General features: G+C 38.2%; 1 protein-coding gene across 19 annotated transcripts in view; it reads right to left on the reverse strand.

Moving 5' to 3' along the window:
* The window catches only part of SGIP1 (SH3GL interacting endocytic adaptor 1), a 198,971-nt gene that overhangs the window by 174,294 nt on the left and 2,722 nt on the right, over positions 1 to 21,955 (reverse strand). The gene's annotated exons all lie outside the window — the stretch shown is intronic.

A 21,955-nucleotide genomic window follows, 5' to 3' on the forward strand; every position in this document is an offset into this window, starting at 1 on the left:
TTTTACATGTTGTAACAGCAGTAGCAGTTTTATCCTTTCAATGCCCTTAAATATGTCACCAAATTTTCCCTTGCTCGGTCATTCTCCTGTTGTGACATCTTCATGATTGAGAACCCATTTCTTATTTTAGTTATGGCCATACTGACTATGATACTCTTGATTGGAACATTGACTTTGCCATTTAAAAAATTGAGATAAAATTTACAAAACACAAAACTTGCCATTTTAAAATGTTTTAGTATATTCAGTATGTTGTAGAACCATCACCACTGATTCCAGAACAGTCCCATCACCCCAAAGAACCCCCCACACCTGTTAGCAATCATCCCTAATTCTTCCCTTTCCTCAGTCCCTGGAAACAATTAATGTACTTTCTATTTCTATAGATTTATCTGTTTTGAACATTTTATAAACATGGAATCATGCAATATGTTACCTTTTGTGTCTGGCTTCTTTCATATAATATTGTGTTTTCAAGGTTCACCCATGGTATAGCATGTATCAGAACTTCATTTCTTTTTAAAACTGAATAATATTCCATTGCATAAATGTGTACCATATTTTATTTATCCATTCATCCATTATGGACAGAAACAATGATTTTTTTTAAGTATTAAAATTTTAAGTTAAACAGAGTATCTGCAATTATGATATCAAGATTATACATGGTATGAACAGAATGCTGTATAGGAATAATATGTAAATTATTTGTCAGCATTTCATTCAAGTGTGGTTATTTTCCAAGACTCTTCTAGCTTTTATTTTATGAAATATATGAATATTATTAGTATTTTCATCTATAAAGTTTAATGCCTTAAGCATTATTTTTAAAATGAATGAGAAAAATGGTAGGCAGAGAAGAAGTTTTTTTTGTCAAATGTTGTAATCATCATATTTTTAATTTATTTCAGTATGCAGTATTTGAAAAATGTCAATACATAAAGGAAAATGAGTATGATGAAATCAATATATTTTTAAGCAATTTTTATAATTTAGGAGACATTGCATCTTACTATAAGTCACTATTAAAATAATACCCTTGTGAAAAAATAATAATAAACACTTTCTGATCTGCATGCTCATTTGAACAAGGTCCAGTTGGCAGATGAAGTAGGGCATCTTGCACAAATCATCCTGTGACTGGTGGGGGAGGGGAAATTCTGGAGCCTTGGCTTTAAAGGGTACCACTAACACATATCCAATGCATGCTTTACAAGGAAGCTGGGCACAAAGTCTGCCTTCCTCCATCTCCATTGCAAACCTGGAAGCAAGCCTGTCTGTGTTTTTGTGAATCTGAACCTACATCAGGTTGAGCCAACTCAATCAATGGGGAAATACAAATGCCCACTTCATTTTTATTCAGCTGCTCAGGGGCTTGCAGTACCGAGTTTCCTAGGACAGCATGCCAGAGAAGCTCCAGGAAGTAGAGCTTCCTTAAAGAAGGCACAGTCTGCCCTTAGCCATGTGGCCTTTCAGAGGGCTAGCAAAGAAAACAACAGCTCCAACTATGGCAAAGTTGTTATAATTTAAAGCCAAAACAAAGAGTACAGCTAGGAGAGCATCCTTCTGGGGGTTATAAACAAACAAGAGTTGAGTCTAAAGGACTGTCTTTTCTAATAAGAATCTATTATGTTCCACTGACTGTGTATGGTCTGACTTAGGAGTTTTTTGTTTTGTTTTCATTCTGGGGTTAGTTTGGTGATATATTAAATATTTTCCTGTTTTACAGTGGTGTGAGAGGTAGCATAATATAATGCTGATGACTGCACATTCCATAACCAGAATGTCTGGGTCCTGATTTAACCATGTTATGTATAACCTTTTTTATCTTGGGCAAGTTACTTAAACTTTCTTAATCTCAGTTTTTATATCAGTAAAATGAGGATAATATAGCAGCTACTTCACAATGTTATTGTACTGTAATGAGTAAGTATTGATAGAGCGCTCAGTACAGAGCCTGACATACAGGAAGAGCTTTCTCCTCCTCCTGTCTATAAGAGAATAGGGCTTTGATTTGGACAATTTAAAACTCTTCTTTGAATTCAGTGGTCTTACTCTTCCTTAAGTGTATAAAAATAAAACAACTCACTGAAACTATAAATTGCTGTCACTGGGGTTTAAAGAATATCTGCATGTATGATGAAGTAGTCAAAAATACATTTGTTGGAGTTAGTAAAATTCAACAAATTTTTACTAAGTGCTCCTATGTGTTTGGCATTTTGCTCATGTTCAACATATTTGCTTCTTGATGAAAAAAAAAAAAGGGACAAGGCTCCTTTTTGTGCATGGAATGGACCTTGAAGGACTTGGAAGAGTCTTATGAAGAGAGTTGAAAAAAACAACCTTAGCAAAGGTTAAGAGATAAGATAAAGGTGTGGACAGAGGAGAACAGAAAGTTTAATTTAGGGATTTCTATCGTGGAAGCCTGAAGAATGATACCACAAGCATTAGAGAAAAAAATAATTGAGGTTTTGGACAAGAGCAAGAAGTGAGAAAATTACATAGTACTAGAGGCCTGGTGCACAAAATTCATACAAGAATAGGCCTGCCTTCTCCCAGCTGCTGGCACCGGCTTCCTCTGGCACACAGGACCAGGCTTCCGTCACAGCCCGGCGTTGTCTGGAAGGAGGTCTGATCTAATTAGTATATTATACTTATTATGATAGACTAGAGGCCTGGTACATGGACTTATGCACTGGGGAGTCCCTCGGCCTGGCCTGAGCCCTCTCACAATCCAGGACCCCTCGGGGGATATCAGACTGCTGGTTTCAGCCCGATCCCGGCAGGCCAGGCCAAGGGACCCCACTGGTACACAAATTCGTGCACCAGGCCTCTTGTATGCATATAAGATTTTTGGTTAACCTCTTCCCGACCTCCACACTCCCCCTTTCCTACTGAGATTCATCAGTCTGTTCCATGTTTCCATGCCTGTGCGTTGAGCATCTGCCCCCTAGTGGTCACTGCAGATCATAGCTATCAGTCAAACAGTCGCTTAGGCTTTTATATATATTCAGGCGTCTTCAAACTACGGCCCGCGGGCCACATGCGGCCCGCAGAGGAGTCTGATCCGGCCCGCCAGGTTTTTTGGGCAGTGAGCGCAGCCGAGGTGTTACAGTAGGAATTAGTAGTTCATATAGTCCGGCCCTCCAGCTCTCTGAGGGACTGTGATCTGGCCCCCACTTTAAAAAGTTTGAGGACGCCTGATGTAGATAATACTGAGAGGCAAATTGGGTAGATCCTAGCAGTATGGACAGTTTGCAGTTTATTTCAAGATTACAGGATTGAAATAAGATAAATGGTGGATGACAAAAAGAAGATCTGACTCCAAAACTTATGTTGTAAATCATGCAGTAATATTGTCTCTCCATTTTCACCTTTGAGAAATTATATATATTTTTTTATGTATGACTTTTTGTGAGACAAGTGAACAGAAAGCCATTGTACCCCCAGCTTTCTATCCAGTCCCCTAGGACCACAAGACTCAGATCAACTATAACCCAAACATGAAGCTATTGCCAACTCTCTCTTGCAGGATGGCAGGGATTTGGTGAGACAGGAATAGCAAGAGTTAAGAGAAAAACAAAACTTGGCTGATGTTTTGCTCTCTGAGGTCCCAGTGGCAGTCAGCCAACATGCTTTGTAGTGGCCAGGGGGAACTAAAGGAATAGGAAGCACCTTAAAGGGAGAGCTTGTTTTGTTTTCTTCCTGGGGAAGGGTTTTCCTTGTAGTGTTTGAAGTAATTTCTGTCTCCATCAAATAGTGGGATTTTCTGATGTAAATTACCTGCCATCAGGCAAATGTAAGAACAAAATTGATTAAGTGAGCAATTACTCTGTGCCAGGCACTAAGCTAAGCACTTTCATGTGGGTTAGCTCATTTATTCCTCATAATAATTCTATGATATAGGAATTAGTATAGTAACATTGATTTTAGAGCTGAGAAGCAGATTTTTAAAACAGAAAACAGCGGCACCGAGACGAGAAGTACCGTATTTTTCGGACCATAAGACGCTCCGGACCATAAGACGCACCAGTTTTTAGAGAAGGGAAATGAAAAAAAGATTCTGAAACAAATAGTGTCCTAAAATATTTTATGTGCATTAAAACCCAACATCACAGTCATAAACACATGTAATCAACCCTGTAAAGTAAACAGCAGCATTTAGAACCATTTTAGAGCCGGGCAAGCACACACAGACCACACAGAGCCGGGCAAGTAAAAAAACTTTTTTTTTAAAGTATATGTGTAGGCTATATTTGGACCATAAGACGCAGGGACTTTCCCCCCCCACTTCTGGGGGGAAAAAAGTGCGTCTTATGGTCCGAAAAATACGGTAAATTAGTTAAGATTGTACAGCTAGTAAGTGAAGGGGTCAGGATTTGATCCAAGTGGCCTAGCTCCTTACTCCTTTTGGTGAAGCTGCTTTACAGCCATCTACACCTGACTGCACAGGGATGGCAGGAAGGGCAGAGACTGAACAAGAACACAGGAAACACCTGCACAATGCAAACCAGGTAAGTGAACATGAGAAGAAACGAAGAGAGAGAAAGGAGCAGTGTAACAGTGGAAAACATTACACAGTGCTTCAAAGAAGGAAGTGGAGGAACCATCCCTAGGACAACCTGGAAGTTGTGCTGTCAAATGAAAGTCAGTAAAGACTCTTTAAAATGCATAGTCAGTAAAACAACCATAGTCAAAAGAGCTCAGTCGGGGTGATGAGTGGGGATAAAGAGGTCCAATATGAACTCTTTGACTGTTCTTGACAATGGACAAGAGCCTCACCATCCTAGCTTCCTCAGACAAGCCCACAAGGGTGGTTGGCAGTCATTAAACACAGTGATTCAGAGAGCACAGATTTAGGGACTCAGTAGTCCCTTCCTGTTCTGCCACTTCCTAGCTGTGCATGAGATCTTGGGCCTTTTCCCCATTTATATAGTCCCTCACAGCCTAGAACACTGATAAATTCTATACAATAGAATGATGGCAATAATTACTACAAACCTTGGGTGACTGTGGCCCAGCTTTCAATGAATCAATTACACGTTCAGAGAATGTACAGAGTCTTGGACTTTTGCACATTTTGGGGGCATGTGCCTTCTATGCAGAGGTCATCTTATATTGCTATTTTCCTTGTTCTGAATAAAGAACTTGCGTTGAGAAAAAGAAATAGGTTAAAAAAAAAAGCAAAAAAAAAAAAGCAATACCTAAGGGCTGTATTTTTTTTTACTGCAAAGTAAATAACATAAATGTTCTATCTTGGGTTTATAAATAAACTTGGAGAGGAGCTGCATATTTTTACACATTTCTAAAATACACATTTTTATTATAGTTATTAAGGTCTGCGCATTTGGTAAAGATATTAAAATTAAAAACAGTGTTAAGCCGTACCTATAATGAAGCTATTAATATGGAATTGGGAACTATAACCCTTGCTAGACCAGACAGAATAACTTTATTTTTCACATTAAACAAAAGTCAACTGATGATTGAATTATCTCTGAAATGCTATAAAATAAAATTTCTATTATTACTGAAACTAGGAGATGTGTTCAATATATTGTTGAGTAAAAGTGGGAAATACATTTCTCAATCTACCATAAAAGACATTGCAAATTTCTCAGAGAGGGAGGCACTCTTTTGTTCTTTTAGGAAATTTCCTTGAAACATCCAAGATAGTTTATTAAACATCCAAGATAGTTTCAACATAGAGTGCCCATAGAAACCTCTAAAGTAAAATGCTAATTAAAAACAATCAAACAAAGACATCCTGGAGAATAGTTTTGTTAACCTCTACTCATTTTGTTACATCTACTCATTTTTCTATGTGAGGTATTATAGATATTTCATGGACAGGAATCATCTCAAATTTAATTTTTATCTGGTAAGAATAGGCAAGCATGCTATAAAAATATTATCAAATGTTGTGGTACAAATGATATCACTGTGTTTGCCCTTATGTGGGAATATATTAAATATAATTTCTCAAAGGTGAAAATGGAGAGACAATATTACTGCATGATTTACAACATAAGTTTTGGAGTCAGATCAAGTTCAAGTTTAAATATCTGGGCAAGTCATAAACTCTGTGACCTCAGTTTTCTTATCTCTAAAAGGGTGATAATTATAGTGTCAACCTCATAGACTTGTTGTGTATGTTAAATGAGATAAAAGCTCATAGAAAATTTAAGAATAGTTTCTGGCACAAAGCAGGGACTCAGGTAGCTATTTGTATGTTAATAAATCTAAACTCTACTTCCTTTCTCCTCTTGATGGGGAGGGGGAGAGATGGTTATAGCTGCACCTACTGATTAAAAGAAAATATGGAGCATTTCAACGATAATGCTATTCTTAGACTTTCTTATGCAATATCTTGAGATCTAGGATTGATCTGGGGCAGCTTTCTTTTAGTAAGTTATGGGGCAGCTATCTTTTAGTAAGGTTTAACGAGAGAATAGGAAGAAAAAGGAAGGAAGAGCTAAAGTGAGTTATGAGCAGCTTTAAGTACTGACTTAAAGAAGAGATGACTCAGAGGTACTGGCCATAAAGCAGTGTCCCTTTTACAAATCAGCTGCATAGATGTATGAACCACACATGTACTTACAGTACCATATTTAAAAATCATATCTTCACAGGCTTTGATATACAGAAATGGAAAAGTCTGAGGATTAGATTTATGGTCTCGGCTTAGGTCAGTGGTGAATAAGAAAAACTTTCTGGTAAACAATGGATAGAAATATCCCTCAGGTTTGTAACACAGATGCTTACAGTGCAGAGTCACAGAGTAGGTGCAGCAATAGGCTCTTCAAAAGGGCTTAAATAGAGAAGAGGCATTCTTTTGTTCTTTCAGAAAATTTCCTAAAAGATTCCTCCTTCCTTCTTGAGCAGCATAGCAACAAGGCAGTTATCATGTTGAGGTTTGGTTAGCATTCATTTAGGAGGTAGAGCAACAAGATCAGAAGCCTCCCAAGGCATCTGCGAGAGTAAAGGCATGGATAGAACCCAAAATATGAGTGGCTGGCCTTGGAAACTGCTCAGATACTAGGTCAGAAACTAGGTAAGCTGGCAGCAGTCGGGGAACACAGATGCAGAGCAGCTCTAGGCAAATAACCAAGAACACAGTAGACATTTGTGTCCTGGAAAGCTCACTGAAGCAAGGCTACATACAGGCATGAGGTGTGTGTAATATTAACAATGACAACAGCAAGATAATAACAATGACGATAGCTATAATCAATTGAATGCGATGAACACAGGAAATTATGTTAAAAGCAGTGTCCTGTAATACTTGGAACAATTTTGATTCACACCTACCTTATTAGATTAGATCCCATATTTTCAAAAAGCTCTTTGAGAATCTCATTCAGTGCTTCCTTCGCAGCACTTTGTTCACTTATAGTCTTTTAGTTATCTGTATTAATTTAATGTCTTTGTCATTTTACTGCAAGCTCCACAAGGCCTGTGCTCACGATGTTTGCTCATCATATACACCTAGTACCTGGTACAATGTTTGCAACCTCAATACATACTTGCTGATAATTTGTGAATTTGTGATGGGTTAAAAAGCTAAGAAAACACACACATACAAACAAACAAATCATAAAACCTTGAAGCTCAGGCCTGCCCAAAGGCACACAGCCAGTAAGTTGCAGAGGCAGGATTTGAACTATGTTTGTTTTGACTTTCAAGCGTGAGCACTTACCTTCTATATCAAAAAAGCAATTAGAAAAAAAAAAACACACAAAAACCAGAGCTCTTAGTATAAAGAAGACTGGAACAGGAACAAGTCCCACCTCCAGAAGGCCTATATATTTTTCTACTCTGCTACTCTGCACTATAAGCATCTGTGTTGCCTGAGTTACGAACCTGAGGGATATTTCTTTCCAATGAACAAATACATTTTGGAGCAGAGTTTCAGCACCTGCAGGTAGGAAAATAGCTACATAGTTGGAGAATTGACTACATAGGTAAATCTTGTTGAAGGAGACAGTAGGGATCTCTGTCAATGAAATTCAGGCATAACACGAGGGTTTAATGGAAACATTTGGGGAGAAAAACAGAACATAGAGAGGTCGACCTCTGTCAACAGCAAGATCTCTTAAGTGCTTCTATCTTTCTGATGAGGACTAGAGAGAAAGAGCCTCAGTGATAAGAGCCAACCTAATGAACGGATTCAGTATCAAAATGAACATCAAAGAATTGAAGTGCTTTAAAGCCACATAAAAACAAGTACATAAAAAACATAATATACTTGGATTTCTAACATTTTCATTTTTTTCACCTGTCAACATGCATGGGAAGAAATCTAATGCCTGGACCATTTTGGTTAGGGGAAGAATTTATTCAAGAGCTGAAGTAAACCTTTACTTTGAGCTCTCAGACCTCATCAGTGATGAGTGGCTTAGGGAAGGGCACCATAATCCTTTTCAACCTCTCTTAGCTTTATACAATAGAAAATAAACATAAACTTTAAATAAAATCAGAGTATTTATACTTGTACACGCACGCACGCACACACACAAACAGAATGACAACTATAGATATAGTCCATGTCCATCCAACATCCAAAGTAACTGAAGATCATAGGAAAGCATGACCTGCTCTTTGAGTCCCACCCAATGGCTTTCAATTGCCTCTGAATACATTCCAGACTCATCTCTATTGCTCACAAGGTCCTACCTGATCCAATTCTTGCCTTCCTTCTCTCCTGTCACCTTCCCCCTTCCTCATTAGTCTGTAGCCACACTGGCTTTCCTTCTGTTCCTTGAGCTTACTAGTTTCAGACCCTTTTGCTTCTCTATTTTTCACTTCTTTACATGTCACAGTATGAAGAAGTCTCAGCTTAAGTGCCTTCCCTTACAACCTCAAGTACCTTTCACAACCATGTCCCATCCTCTTCCACATGGTTTTTATTTTGTGTTGTTGTTTTTCATTGATTTTACCACCATCTGAAACTACTGGTTTATTAATTTGGTTTGTTAGTTTTGTCTCTTCTTAATAGAATGCAAACTCCATGAAGGCAAGGCCCCATGTGTTTTGTAAACTTGTATTCCATATCTAGAACCTGGACTAATTCACAGCATTCCATTGCCACTATAAATTTCCTCTGTGTTTTAGTAAAAATTATCAAAAGAACAACAAACTCTATTCTTCAATGTGCCAACTTGAAGTATATTACCATAATGATAGACAATAGCAAAGAAGAAAAATCAAGAGAAGAAATTCAGATTAAATAATTTGATCTGATAATTAGATTGAGTGAATCAGAGTTTGCCAAAATTATATGAAGAACTGTATTTGGTTTTATAATTAGGCCAAAATATATTTCACACTTTAAATTGTCCCACTATGTATTCATTATTGAAACAATATTGCTACACAGTTTAACAAAATTATATATATAATTCCCCATCCAAACAAATAATTAATCAAATTAAAAAGGGTGTTTTTTCTCCTCTTGTATTTGAAATGAAGAAAAACAGTTGCATGCGTGAAAGGTGGAAAGTATGGAGAGAGGGGCTAACTGTAGTGGGGATATGTCCTGAAACCCTAGTACTAGAGCACAAAATCTTAAAATTAGTTAGCAACTACAAAATTATCTAACCTAACCTTTACTTGAAAATATAGTTTCTAAGATACTAAATATAATAATAGCCCTAATACTACATTATATTTACTTAAAGATTTATAGCCTTCAAAATACTTTCTCATATATTTTGTGCTTTGATACCAAATGAGAAAGGCCAGAAAGCTCATATCATTTACCATTTTACAGATGGAAAAACAAAGACATGGTGACTTGCCCAACATACACAGCCAGGACCTTCAAAGAAGGTCAAAAAAAAAAAAAAAAATCAATTCCTACTCACCTGGCAAATTCTCGGCCTTATTATCATAGCTAATAACGAATGGTGCCAGAAGGTATTAGAATATTTTGAATTAAAATTAATTTCTCTTTCTACTACTTTGCATATATCTTGCCCAAGTCACTCAGCTCACTGGGACAGTGCCAGGACTAGAACCCAATATAGAACTTTTACCACCTCTCCAAGCTATCTTATTACATGAGAATCAAGGATTTATACCATACCATATGACTTATTAATATGAGCCAATCTGACTCAGTATACATGTAAATCTCCAGCTAGCAGTCTAAATGTCTAATAGAGAATTGTAAAATAAATGATCATGGAATGAAATACTATACAACCAGTAAAAACAATGCTTTTAGAGACTGTTTCATGACAATGGTAATGATAGCTAACATTTCTTGATTGAGCATTTACTCTGTACCAACTATTTATCTTTCTGTATATTGTATATGTCACATATATAGAACATATTTTAATAAAATAATAACTACATGTATAACATATTAAACCACATGTGTCAAACACAAGGCCCGTGGGCCAAATCCGTCCCGCCAGGCCTTGCAATGTGGCCCGCACCGCGCTGTCATCACTGCACTCCGCTGCGTTTCCATCACAATGACAGTTTATGACTGTTCAGTAAACCATTCGGCCCGAGATTTAGACTGGATTTTAGATTTTGGCCCCTTCTCTGATTGAGTTCGACACCCCTATATTAAACCAATGTAATCCCTATAATAAACTCATTTAATCCTTATAATAATTTTAGATTAGTTCATCTCATACAAAAGAAGAAACTGAGCCATTGAGGGGTTATATAACTTACCTAAATTCACATATTGGCAAGGATAGAGAGATGAGGACTTAAATTTAAGAAGTTTGTCTCCTAATCCCATGTTTTTAACAAATATATATGCTGCCTAGGATAATGGTTACAATCCTATATAATAAAAAACTAGGTGGCATCACACAATGTCATCACAAGACTTGGGATTGATAGGGCTGGCAGGGGAGCAGTTAGGCGTCAATCAGGCAGGCAGGCAAGCAGGCAAGCAGTTAGGAGTGTCAGCAGTCCCGGATTGTGAGAGAAATGTCTGATTGCCAGTTTAGTAAAAATTTTAACTCGAAGGATGAAATTATATCAGTAAAAGACTTTCAAATATAAAAATAGTTTACATGAAAATATTCTGTGACAAAGGTGGAATGGAAATACTAGTTTAAGGAGAAAGAACACTAACATTTCTGAGTGTTGAAGATCAGCTTGATGATGGATGCTATTGGGTATCAGTAGCTTTGTTATTTTCTTTAGATACATTATTCAATTAAACCAGCAGTTGGACATCCCTCAAGTGGTCCCAGATTGGAGATGGTGCACCGGGCCTTTAGTTTAATGTAAAGTAAAATGTCATATATATCTGTGTACACACACATATCAGGTATCCCAAAAATGTATATACACAATTTGAATATTTATAAAGAGAGTGTTTATTAAAATATTTTCAAAACTGAGCTATCAGTTTTAAAGTATGTATATATATTTTGGAACACCCTGTATATGTATACATGTGTGCATATTATGTGATGATAAAGTTGGGTTTTTTGACACAGATATACAGTTTGACCATAAAGCTATTAAGAGCTAGCCGGGACCGGTTTGGCTCGCAGGCGTCTTCAAACTACGGCCCGCGGGCCACATGCGGCCCGCAGAGGAGTCTGATCCGGCCCGCCAGGTTTTTTGGGCAGTGAGCGCAGCCGAGGTGTTACAGTAGGAATTAGTAGTTCATATAGTCCGGCCCTCCAGCTCTCTGAGGGACCGTGATCTGGCCCCAACTTTAAAAAGTTTGAGGACCCCTGGATAGAGCATCAGCTTGGGGACTGAAGGGTCCTGGGTTCGATTCCGGTCAAGGGCATGTACCTTGGTTGCGGGCATATCCCCAGGAGGGGGTGTGCAGGAGGCAGCTGATCGATGACTCTCTCTCATCGATGTTTCTAACTCTCTATCTCTCTCCCTTCCTCTCTGTACAAAATCAATAAAATATATTTAAAAAAAAAAAAGAGCTAGCACTCACTGAGTGCTTACATAAAATATCAGGTAGTGCTGAGTGTATCCATACATTATCTTATTTCATTTCCCCACAATCTTATGTGGTAGTTTTTATTTCACCCACTTTACTGATGATATTGCTCAGTCTTTAAGGTCTTCAGATAATCTATCCCCAAAGTCCATGTCCTACAAAACAAATTGTAGCAGTTGTTGGTTATTTCATAACTAGAGGCCCAGTGCATGAAATTCATGCATGTGAGGGGGGCCCTCACCCCAGCCTGCATTCTCTTGCAGTCCGGGAACCCTCAGGGGATGTCCGACTACCTGGGATGTAGCAGGAGAGGCTCCCACCACCGCTGCTGCACTCACTAGCTGTGAGCCCGGCTCATGGTTTCTGGCTGAGCTGCGCTCCCCATGGGAGCAAACTGACCACTAGGAGGCAGCTCCTGCATTGAGCGTCTGCCCCCTGGTGGTCAGTACCCATTTGGTAGATTTGCCTTTTATTATATAGGATGAGATTATTAGTGATTTCCATAGCTTCTTTGTGTCTTCCTATTTTCCACATTTTCTACAATGAAATCTGGTTTTTCTTAAAATGAGAGCCAAACAATGGAAGGACTCAGATAGAATGTATGTGATACTAGATTTACTGCCTGCACCTGGAAAAAGAGTATGGCTCTCAGCCAGTGCGATGCTGCACAACAGATGGGTATTTTGGGGCGAGCACAATCCTGGGTACTACCTGGCATCCAGGAACTCTGCTGGAGCCTTCAATGTGCCCAGCAAAGTGACATTTAATAAGCTTTACTTTGGACCAAATACTCTTCTAAATGTTTGGCATATATTAACTAATTTAATTATCATGACATATGCTTCGTGGCTTGACTATCTCCCTCCCTCCTCCCCAAAAAAGTCTATGATCCCTCAACAGGTTTATTTAATCACTGGACATTTATTGAGCACTTACACAAGCCACACATTGAGAATACAAAAATAAGTAAGACATGATCTCTACTCCCTCAGAGTCCCTGGTCCTTGGAAGAGGGATGAACAAAATAGCTATTGAATATATCTATTGAGAGGGTAACACTTTGTCTCAAGACTATAGCATCAACCCCTACCTTATAATCAAGTCACCTCTTTCTCTCTCTCTCTCTCTCTCTCTCCTTTATCTCTGGAGAATTCTGAATGCAAATCCTTCCAACCTTACACGATTATCCATGAAAAAGAGACTTTTTATCACTCCCGTTTTGAAGAGGAAAAGTTCACTAGCTTTTCAAGGTCACAGTGATAGGTCAGCCTGACTCCAAAGCTAGTGCTCTTGAACCTTCTGCTTCATGCCCTTTGGAGGCTGAGAATTAAAAGCTGAATGAGTGCCTTATTCTCAACCTGGGGGAATAATGTGAGCCACATTTGTTGAAGAGAGATACTTTTGTTTGACCTTGAATGATCAGAACAGACTGTTACCATATGCAAGGGAAAGAGAAGGGCAAGGAACTCCTATCTAGCCTGTATATGAAAGTGTTGCATGCATATTGAGGCATTCAGACTTCATCTTAAAAGGATGGGGAACAATCATAGGTAAATGACAAAAGCAATCTCTTTGTCGGCTGTGAGGAGGATGGGCTGGGAAGGTGGAAGCAGCGAAGTCTGACCAGGTATGGTAGTGGGGTATGAAAAAGAGAGAACAGAATCAAGAAGACCTACTGATGTGAAGCAGGATAGAATGAGGTATCAGAAATAAATACAAACACTAACCTGGTTTGGCTGTCTGATAGACACAGTTCTTTGAATTTGGAGCACAAGTGGGCTAAGAGACACTTTTTTTTTTTTAAACACTTTCTTTTATTTTTTTTAATATATTTTATTGATTTTTTTACAGAGAGGAAGGGAGAGAGAGAGAGAGAGCTAGAAATGTCGATGACCAGCCTCTTGCACACCCCCTACTGGGGATATGTCCACAACCAATGTACATGCCCTTGACCGGAATCGAACCCGGAACCCTTCAGTCCACAGACTGATGCTCTACCATTGAGCCAAACCGGTTTCGGCAGAGACACTTGGTGGTTAAAATCAATAGCTCAGGAGTGGGGTCTTACCTGCTACAGGGCTTACAGACTATCTCCTTGCATTACTATCATAACCAGTACTGTGGGCAGTTTTCCACAGATCATTCTTCAGTGATTCATTAAGGGCATTTATAAAGGCTGGGTACACAACTAGACCACCTATATTCCAGTTTTATTCACTGTGTTTTCAATCTTAGGAAACTGCCTGTGGTAGAAAAAGCAAACTGGCAGAGGTAGCCTGGAATGCAAAACTGAGACGATGCTGAGGCCAGAGAGAAAGACAGCTGTGATTGATTAGTGATGCCTTCCGTGGTCAAGAAAGGGGTAGTATAGCACCTGGATACTGAGAATAGAGAAATGATAGAATATGCTAGAAATTAACAGTATGGTGAAAAGAAGAGGAGTATCTATAAGTCCTCGCTGCAGAAGAGATGCAGCAACAATGGACTTGAAAAGCAAAATAGCAAGCAATAATTTGTAGCCACTAAATGCTAAGAAACCCACAAGCAGCAACTAAGCTGAGAGAGAGCCATCTGAGAAAATAACGCATCTGTGCCACACTTTTACAGATGCTTCAAAATACTTATTGTCTCATCTGACTAGAGCCAGTGTTATTCCTACCACCATGCAAATGGGGAAGCTGAGGCCAAAGTAGTTCTAGAAGGCACTCAAGGTCATATAGCTAGCCAGGAAGTACAGCCCCTTCAGATCCTGGTCCTTCCTTCCACACAGCACTGACTCACTGACAGCAGACCCTCAAGCTGTGGAAGTCAGGAGAGCTATAAATGGCCACATTGTATGTGTAATCCGCAGAGCAATGACCCTGGGGACACATTCATTTGTACATCTTTGGGCAGGCACCCAGCCAGCCTTAGCATCTTTGAATGTGAAAGATACCACAGGTTCTAAGTCTTTGTCTATTCACGTTTTTTGAATCACTACTAAAATAAACTTGACTTGTTCTTTTACACAGAGAGAACAAAAATCCTTGGGTAAGTTAGTTCATTTCACTTTGGTTTCCTCAACTGTAAAATGAGGTTGGACTAGATGGATGGTTCATCTTCATGGTATCCCACACCCTTCACGTTTCCATGATAACAGCCAAAGCTTTCACGGAATGTGAGTGAACACCTCGCTGTCCTTCTCAGGGAGAAAGGGCTTTTGTTCATCATGGGAGCCAGGCTTTCTGATAAAATGCTTTGTAGAAGGTAATCTGTGAAGGTGTAGAGTTCACTGGCCTAGTGATATCACATGTCCCTTCTCATCGTGAGATTCTCGGAAATGGGGGGTTGTCAACTGGAAGGAACCCACCGGAATAAAACACTTCAGCTGGTCTGAAGGATTGTGACCCGGTAATGAAATTAGCCTGTTTTGAAGAAGGCTTCTGAAATACCATATCAAATTTAGATTATCTGTGCTGTTTGCTTGTCAACCAGAAACATGGACCAACATGAGCAGGATCTTCAAGTTACACTATTGTGCAAATAAAGAGCACTTGACTAAGAGGGAAGTTTGTCTAATTCAGGCTGCTTCTGCCACGTGCTAAGGGGGTCATCCTGAACAAGTCACTTCACATCATTAGGCCCTAGATGCCTGGTATTTGAAATATGGATGGTAATACCTATCCTTCTTGTCACAGAGAGGAAGTGAGAAGAAAATAGTGTACAGGAATATGTGATAACATACACTAGACTCGAAGCTTCTGAGGATGAAGAACACAGCTGCCATTTAAAAAAATATATATATACTTTATTGATTTTTTACAGAAAGGAAGAGAGAGGGATAGAGAGTTCAAAACATCAATGAGAGAGAAACATCGATCAGCTGCCTTTTGCACACCCCCCGCTGGGGATATGCCTGCAACCAAGGTACATGCCCCTGACTGGAATCGAACCTGGGACCTTTCAGTCTGCAGGCTGATGCTCTATCCACTGAGCCAAACCAGTTTTGGCTGCCATTTTTTTTTCTTTTTTCCACTCTCTCTCTCTCTCTCTCTCTCTCTCTCTCTCTCTCTCTCTCTCTCTCTCTCTCTCTCTCTCTCTTTTCTGGTATATTCACAGTGCCTAAAACAGCACCTGAGACTAACGGGAAAGCTGAAGATGTGCCTGTTGAATGAAGTATTTTGGAAAATTCAAAGTGTGTGCAATGTCACATACTATTTTCCATATTATACTGTTGGTTAAAGATATGCAACATGAGTCAGTCTGTGTAGTCTTTTAAAAATCCTAAAATGCTAGTCCTGATGCATAATAGAAGTTGATATGAACACAAGATAAAAATAAAGTTCTTTGGTATGTAGTCAAAAATAATTGTGAGTTGATATGGAATTCTGATTCTGAAGTCATCCTTACCATGGGGCTGTACCTCTTATGTGGAAATTCTCAAGCCTAGAGTTGTAGCTGAACTCAGATCTAAGGCAGGAACATGATATTAATTCATTTACTAAAACATGTGGTCAGAAGGGGTGCCAAGAGGCACCAGCATAAGACAGAACCAGTATGAGAATGCCAGGCTTCTGAATGCCCACCTGTTTCTTGACACCAGGATAACACACGCTCATGCTGACTGACTTCTGCAAAAGGAAACAAGCTTTCCTTCCACTGAAAGGGACCCATAGGAGTCAATTTGAATATTACCTCTCTTCATTCCCTCTCAAACATTCCCCTCTCCTTTGCTCCAGATGCGTGGCCTCCTTCCTGGTCCACCCACATTCCGAGTCTTCGCATTTGCTCTTTTCCCTGACTCTTCAGACTCTTCCTTCAAACATGGCTCTTCATTTCCTCTGCTCTCTCAAGTCTTTGTTCAAATGTCTTTTCAGCAAGTTTTCCATCAGCGCCCTATTTACAATTGTATCCCCATATACTCTATGGCATAGAGTCTATGCCTTCCACTCGGTTCTTCTCCAAAGTCCTTACTCCTGTATAGTGTACTTTCCATTTTACTTTATTTTATCATCCCTCTTCTGCACCAAATAGGAAGCTCAATATAGGCTGGACTTTTAACCTATTTCGTTCACTAAAGAGCCTCTAACACCTAGAACTGTGCCTAACACCTAGTACCCATTCAATATATGGTTTTTGATGAACACATAAATAGTTCTGTGCTAGCAGCTGTAGAGGAGGATTGCAGAAATCTGCTATTGTCTCCCCATACAGCAAAGATGCAAAACTAACTTGTGGCATCCATGCAAGAGAAAGATTAAGCTAATTGTTGGCAGGTGGCAATACATTTGAATTATCTTTGTGTCATGGACAAGTTATTTCGTGGTGGGAGGAAGAGGAGTAAATCACTCAGATTCAAACATCGGAGGGAGTAAATATGAGGAATCCAAATTATTCAGCAAATACAGGAGACTCTCAGAGCTGGGAGTTTAGAGGTATGACAGATCAATTCTCTCATTTTATTTGCAAGGAAACTGAACTCCAGGAAGCTAAAGTAACCTTCTCAAGGCACACAGCCAAGAAGTCACATCACTTACACTCAAGACTGACTTCTGGATCCATGCTTTTCCTACCAAAAAAAAAAAATAAAAAAAAAAATAAAAAATCAAAACTGCACAAGTTCAGCAAACGTATTGGGCTTCTAAGATCAACAATTTCTCCAATTAGGAACAATCTGGTGTCTAAACAATTTCATATACCACCACATTGTCATTGTATGCACAAATACATCATACAACATTATACTAATTTATTTATTTAAAAATACTTTCCCAAATTCCAAATAAAACTTTCTAGCTCTATAAGCCACCACTTTCAGATTTGGTCAGAATCAGAGACAAGCAAAGATATCCTAGAAAGAAAAAGATGGGAAGGAAGAATGAGAAATGTGGAGAAAGAAATACAAGGAGAGCAGAAGCAGAAAGGAGAAAGGAAAAAAATATATACAGGATATTGACACACTGTCTCTGGAATTTCTGGAAATTTCTTTGGGTAATTGTGCTATATCTTGTCTCTTTCCATTTCCTTGGAGTTAATCCCAAAATAAATCAAGCTCAAGAACATATTTTCAAATGGACTGTTTCTTTACTTTTGCTTCTCAAAATGTATTATCTGTCTTTCACAATTTAGCACTCTGCTCTATAATATCTTTCCCTAATTGTTTCAGGTTTATAGTTCTTGTTCCTCCAGTGAAAATATAAATATGAGCATTTATTTTTTTACATCCACCATAATGCCCAACGTAATACCTTACAGTATAAAGTCATCAGAGTCATTTACATCTGGTTTATTCACTTATTCAATAAGTAAACATGCTAAGTGTCCACTGTGTGTCAAGAGCTAAGGATACAGAGGTGACTATGATAGATCAGATTCCTGCCCTCATGGAGCTTCCTTCTGAGTAAGAGCTTCAGCCTGTACACCATTAAATAACCATGTATCACAAATTCAGCTCTGAGGAGAGAGAGGATTAAAGTGGACTCAGTGGCCCAGGGCGTACGCTTGGGAGTTTGGGATGACAAGAATAATAGACAAGGCCTCCTGAGGAGGTGACAGTTTTGCTGGAATCAGTCACTCCATGAGTTGCCAAAAGCATGTTCTAGGCAGAGCAAAATTCTGGAGGCAGGCAAGTATTTGTTCTAAACACTCTGAGACAGGTAGCAAGGCAGTCAGGAATTTAATGTATAATAAGTGAGACATTCAACAGGCTTAAAGCAGAGAGGCACAGCAGGCCAGAGTGTGCAGGCTCTTTTATGCTATGGTTTTAAAGAGAAATGGAAGATATAGAAGTTTTTTATACAAAATGATAAGATATAGGGAATTTAAATACTATACTAGTAAATGCAGTTAAATGGCATACTTTTTCCAAGATGGAGACTCAGCCTTCTCTAAGTCTAAACCTCCTTCCCCCTATTTAATGGTAAGCAAGCCATCCTATGCCCATAGAAATATTTGGCAGTCAGCATATAAAACAGACCTACCTAATATCTCTGTCCACACCCCGCTTTCTCCTCAAGAGATTATGCTCTTACCATACTCCCCATTCCCTTCTATCTATGACCATTTCCTCACTCAGTTAGTTTTTCCTCAGGTACTTTTTCAGACATGAACCCTAATTCATTATAATGCCTTCACCTCTCTTTTCACCTTCCAACTACTTTACAGTCATCTCAGTAAATTCTCTTTACCTTTCTTAGTTCCACTGTGAGTTTACATAATGAAAACAATCACAATTTAATAGCAGTGGATATGAGAAAATTGAAATTGATAAAATGTAAAACACAAGTATGGTAATAAAATGGAACATAATTGAAAAATCCAGTGGCATGAGTCTCTAAAATTTCTGAAAATATACCTAAAAATTCCCTTCACATTTTCTCTTCATCTTCGCAGAGTCCTTTAATTAAGCCTTCTTTCCCTCAGAGCAACATTCAAATTTGAAACCAATTTAATGCCATTGTGTTCTTCTTGCTAATTACTATAGTAACTGTATTATTCTTTACACACTTCATAGCAAACATTTAGCATTTTAACTAGATAATGGGTTTAATAGTCTTTAACGGACAAATATGAGAATCTATCATTTATATTACTATTTCTATGGGAAAACTTATTTCAAGAGGAAAATTCATAAATAAACTTTCAGGAATATGAAAACTGTGATTGGTGACTTCCTGCAACTTGTTTATTTAAAACATGGATAGTGTATGTGCCAAATTCAGCAGGAAGAATTTTCCAGAATCTTCTAGAATGGTTTATACAAGTTAATTTTTTAAAAAGACTGCATGTTCTTTTGAGAGATTTAGAGTTGACCCCTGAAATTGGATGGAAACATACATATAACAGGCTCTTTCTGACACAGAACCTTGAAAAAGGAGAGGAATTATATAAATGATAGAACATATATTAGAATCTTGTATGCATACTTAAGATTTTCCAGAATAACTTCACTATTTCTAGGAAGGGAATCAGTAGGAAAGTTAGAAGCATTTTTAAAAATATATATTTTTATTGATTTCAGAGAGAAAGGAGAGGAAGAGAAAGATAGAAACATCAATGACGAGAGAGAATCAGTGATCTGCTGTCTCCTGAAAGCCCCTCATTGAGGATGGAGCCCACAACTCGGACATATGCCCAAACTGGGAATCGAACCATGACCTCCAGGTGCATAGGTCGATACTCAACCATGAAGGCTGGGCAGAAGCATTTCTTTTAAAACTTCTTAGCTAACTAGAAAATGAACAATTCCAAACTCAAAATGCATTCATTATTCAATTATGATCACATCAAAGAATTTTCCAAATAAATACAACTCCATTTCCAGACAGGAAAAAAAGCCTTTACTATTGTAAGGTTCATTGCAACCACAGGTCAGTCAATCTAGAGGTATTCAAAAATTTTTAAAGAATTATTTTGGAGATAAGAGCTCTTAACAAGGAATTGATACCTTGTGTCAGTACTCATATTTAAAAGACAGGGAGAGTCAGAATATGCCACCAAAGAAATTACTAAGTCCAATTTCCAATTAGGTTAACATGACCAAGACCACCTGATGCAAAGTAAAAAGAAAATGTTCCTATTTAAAATATTACAATGGGCCAAAACCGGTTTGGCTCAGTGGATAGAGTGTTGGCCTGCGGACTGAAAGGTCCCAGGTTCAATTCCGGTCAAGAGCATGTACCTTGGTTGTGGGCATATCCCCAGTAGGAGGTGTGCAAGAGGCAGCTGATCGATGATTCTCTCTCATCGATGTTTCTAACTCTTTATCTCTCTCTCTTCCTCTCTATAAAAAAAAATCAATAAAAATATATAAAAAAATATTACGATGGTTCCAAAATATGAGCATTGCTGTTTAATGGTCTTGGGTTCAAATTCCACCATATTTCTGCCTCAATGTATTATTTTTTATTTTGCAATTTAAAAAAGTACTGCAAAAGTACTATATGTAGAATATACTTATATGCGGGTTATTGTGAATAATAAATATAACAAAATTTATTAAATCGCCTTGCATATCCTAATTAAACCTTTAAAATATGCTTGTTAATTTAAAAATATGTTATATAAGATGAAATCATTGGCACCAAAAAACATATCTTTCCAGTACCATACCTAAGAGTCTGAGTATGGAACTAAGAACACAAGCACTTTCAGTGCAGTTCTGCACAGACAAGAGAAAACTTTCCAGACTGTCTTACAGATGTCCTAAGAAACCCCGACTTAGTTCTTTTCACTTACCTTAGAAGAGACAGCTAAAATGTCACTTTCAAATTTTAATAATAAAACATAAAATTCAATAAAACCTTTGAACAGTTTTCCTAATCACATAGACTGTTGTATGCTTAGACAACACATACACCATTTGGCAAATAATTCCCTTTGGTCACCTTCTTTCCCTTCACATTCATTTCCACATCATGTGGCATTCTTAGGAAATATAAAACTCAACACCAACCATTGCAAAAAATGAAGAGTATGGGAATCATCAAATCAAGTCTTTTAAAAATACTTTTTAAGAGAAATATTTGGAGCCACAAACTTCTGGTAAGCTGCTGGAGGTCCCTGCAGAATTACTTTACTGCCTTCCATGATATTAGAATCACTGAGGAGGGAGCACTGTTTTTCATCTATGACAAGAATTTCTAATAAGCATTAAATGAATGGAACCTATATCCTGTTCCATCAAAACAAGTACTCTTGACTAGCCTATAAGCCATTCAGATGAATATTTGTTTACTCTTGTTTTATACAGAGTAGAGAAGTAGCTTTGAAAAGTTGCTATGGCCATGCTTTTCCTGAGCAGCAGACTCAAACACTTAACTGAATATAGAGATATATATACAAACACAAGTGCAAATGTAGGCTTTTTTCCCTTTTTAGAACAGTGCATATGTATAGATGACTGTGTGTGTATGTGTGTGTGTGTGAGAGAGAGAGAGAGAGAGAGAGAGAGAGAGAGAGAGAGAGAGAGAGAGAGAGAGAGAGACAGAGGTGCTAGTTGAGAAGATAATCATTTAAACTATCTGGATGTTTAGA

This window comes from Pipistrellus kuhlii, unplaced genomic scaffold (genome assembly GCF_014108245.1).
Source record: "Pipistrellus kuhlii isolate mPipKuh1 unplaced genomic scaffold, mPipKuh1.p scaffold_m20_p_2, whole genome shotgun sequence".
NCBI lineage: Eukaryota > Metazoa > Chordata > Mammalia > Chiroptera > Vespertilionidae > Pipistrellus > Pipistrellus kuhlii.